This window comes from Montipora capricornis, chromosome 10 (assembly GCF_036669925.1).
Source record: "Montipora capricornis isolate CH-2021 chromosome 10, ASM3666992v2, whole genome shotgun sequence".
Classification (NCBI taxonomy): domain Eukaryota; kingdom Metazoa; phylum Cnidaria; class Anthozoa; order Scleractinia; family Acroporidae; genus Montipora; species Montipora capricornis.
This window is the reverse complement of record NC_090892.1, coordinates 59666373-59668872: the sequence shown is the minus strand read 5'-3', so window position 1 is coordinate 59668872 and position 2500 is coordinate 59666373. Positions and strand designations below refer to the sequence as shown.

Here is a 2500-nt window from a genome sequence, read left to right as displayed (position 1 = left end):
GCGTCCAAGTTTTCTTAGGGTCATATGTACTAGAGCAGGAGTTAATCTTGTCATTGAAAAATTTAGATTTGGCATTACGCATTTGAATATTTACTTCATTTCGCAACTTTTTGAAACTCTCCCAGTGGGTCTGCGAGGCAAATTTTATTGCCCGTTTTTTTGTGATAGTCACAATTTCTCATTAGGTCCTTGATGCGTGGTTCGTCACTTGCCAAGATGCAAAATTATCCGGAAAAAGAAAAGATTCGATCCATTGAAACTTCAGTGTGATCGTGGCACATGCGACGTTTACTTGGTAACAACGTAAGTTAGAAAGATTTAACCCGAAGTTAAGTGTTATCGTACAAGAATATAGGAAAGTCTTTTTGCTTTGCAGAGTAAATGACTGCATAAACGGTGGCTTGTTCCCAAAACAGTCCCAAAATGCACTTCAACTCGGCCCTGTCTACCATATTCGTATTGTTTTCGCAGGGGAGAACATCATGACAATACTTTCGTTTCTCAAGGTGAAAGACATTCGGCTGGAGTAATGCCCCACCCCTACCCCCTCCCCCCTTCCCTTTCTCCCGTGTTGTCGCCTGTGCTCTTGTAAATCGGGCCCCTAAACTATATGTGACTAACCCCTTATCCAACAATTATTTTTATGGTTAAGGCGAATGGCCGGGCCTCCAGTGGGGGCCAGACATACCGACTACATGTAATTCGTTAAAAAACAACGGTTCACTTTACGGGGATCCATGCATCAGCACGCCAAAGACGCTAGGAAATCGAACTGCCCTATCCATGACAACGGAAGTCGTTATGAGCATGCCAGAGAAAAAAATTTCAAACATCACGCAATTACACAAAAATTCTAGGAAGAAGAATTTCATAAGGGCTAAAGCCAAACAAGACAAGACGACAAATCAAGATGGGGTGCCGAGGAATCAGTGAAGGAAAACACGAGACACTGAAGCTAAGAAAGCCCACTAAGAACCAAGGGGCAGAAAAAGAAAAAAAAAGAAGGACATTCAGGGGCTAGGCCACAAAAAATAGGAGAATCAACAGGATAGCCAAAACGTATCAAACGGTCAGTTATATAAAGGATTCCATGCGTGATTATCCAGTTGAGATCGACCGCTGGGTGGTCCAGCACGAAAAAATAAGAGCTGCCTCCAAGTGGTAGGCCAGTAAAGCTCAAAACGTGTCAAAACAATGAGGAAGCTAACAACACTCACTGAGAGTAACGACAAATGGACGGATTGGCTGAAATTCAAGAAACAGACGAAACATGATGAAGAGACACGACGGCCTATCAACAAACGAGGAACGACGCCGTGAAAAAGAGCCACAGGCAGACAGAAAAGCGCGTTAGAAATTGGAGGAGAGCTCTAGAGAAGAAGGTGCCACAGGAAGGGGGGTGGGGCAGGACATAATAAAACAAAGGACTAAGCAGATTAGAACACCAGCAGGAGAAAAAGGAGGTCCATGCAGCTGCTTGGTGAAACAGCAAGGCACCTAATCCACTGAACAAACAAAGAAGAAATTTTCAGCTTTAGGTCGAGAACACTCAGAAAATCACAAGCAGAAGGGGGCTGAACCACAATGGCACGCACCACGGCTGAAGTCAGGCCTACTTCTCCAGAAAAAAACCAAAGACGATCTTAGCAAGCTTAACAAAACAACCGGCTGGCACATGAATTTGTGAGGCCACGTACCATATCCTTGTGGGGGCCAGAGCACTGATGACCAGAGCCTGGCCACTGTATGATAACGGCCGTTGTCTGCAGGACTGTGCAATTCAATGTAATCTACTTGATGATGTAATGTCAACCATGAAAGAAATATTGTAATCCCTACGCGCCTAACTCCGTGATCCTGTCCGCGCAAGAATCCGCCCCACTGAAAAAAGCATAGCGTATACATATGTATCACCATGAGGAAGCTCTAAGGAGCCTTTGATAATGTTAATCCAATACGCCTTATTACGGTTTTGACCGCCATTTTGACGAGTAGGCAAAGCGTAAAGAATTTGTAGTGTTTATATGTGGATCCGATGACAAATAATTTTCGTTAAACGCTAGTTCTGAAAAGTTTATGTATTGATAACTGAAGGTACAGGGCAAAAGATTATTCAAACCAAATTTTAGGCACTAACCTTTTACAGAAGTTACCCGGCAGCGTTTTCAATTTTTCCATATATTTGTCTGTAATTTTTTTCTCGCGAAATTTCAGTATGAACAATTACAGACAAATGTTTGGAAAAATCGAAAACGCTACCACGCAGCTTTTAACGAAGGGTAGTCCCTAAAAACTGGTCTGAATAATCCTTTACCCTATACCTTCAGTTCGCGATTCATAATTTCTCTAGAACTAGCATTTAACGAAAATTATTTGACATCGGATCCCCATATAAACAGTACAAATTCTTTACGCTTTGCCTACCCTTCAAAATGACGGTCAGAACCGTGATAAGGCCTATTCATCCATGAGCTGGCTCACAGGAGCCTTTGATTTTTCT

The 2500-nt window shown here is 42.7% G+C and overlaps 1 long non-coding RNA gene across 1 annotated transcript in view; it reads right to left on the bottom strand.

Annotated features, from left to right (window-relative positions):
• The window catches only part of LOC138022066 (uncharacterized), a 62518-nt gene that overhangs the window by 32621 nt on the left and 27397 nt on the right, over window positions 1–2500 (bottom strand). The gene's annotated exons all lie outside the window — the stretch shown is intronic.